We start from the raw sequence: 571 nt of genomic DNA, 5'->3' as shown, positions 1-571 counted from the left end.
CACTAATTTTACACATGAACCCATATTATCAACTTATTTGATACTTTAGTTTCACTATCAATGTAGAGGAATTTCCCCTTTCAGTTGGTATCCACGGCCAGCACCCCGTATCGACTTAATAACAAGTACCCACTCGCCATCTCTGCAGGAACAGTCTTTTTGGCCAAATCCCAACGCGTAAGACAGGTACTACGTCGTGATCTCGGAATGTTGACCCCAACCTGACGACCCCAGAGTGACGACCCCGGCCAAGACCACCACAGTAGTCAGACGCGTGGGTGCTCGAGGTCGTCCTGGGCGACAAGTACCGTAAGGAGCCGAGTCGTGACCTCTCCCATCCAGCCGCTTGACCCCTCGCCTACACTCACGCTCGCTCCCGCCTCCACGCCCGCGCACGCCCATCAAATAAGAGGGGCCAGTGATAGACAACGAATATCCACACACGTTGGAACACGGTGGTGCCCACCCACACACGATAAGGGACGCTGGACCACACCCACTTGGGTCGAGGCACGCTACTCCACACCCACCCACGACGGGAGAGAGCGACCCATACTTGTTATAAAAGCAG

This window comes from Penaeus monodon, chromosome 33 (genome assembly GCF_015228065.2).
Source record: "Penaeus monodon isolate SGIC_2016 chromosome 33, NSTDA_Pmon_1, whole genome shotgun sequence".
Lineage (NCBI taxonomy): Eukaryota > Metazoa > Arthropoda > Malacostraca > Decapoda > Penaeidae > Penaeus > Penaeus monodon.
Note: the sequence above shows the minus strand (reverse complement) of the source record.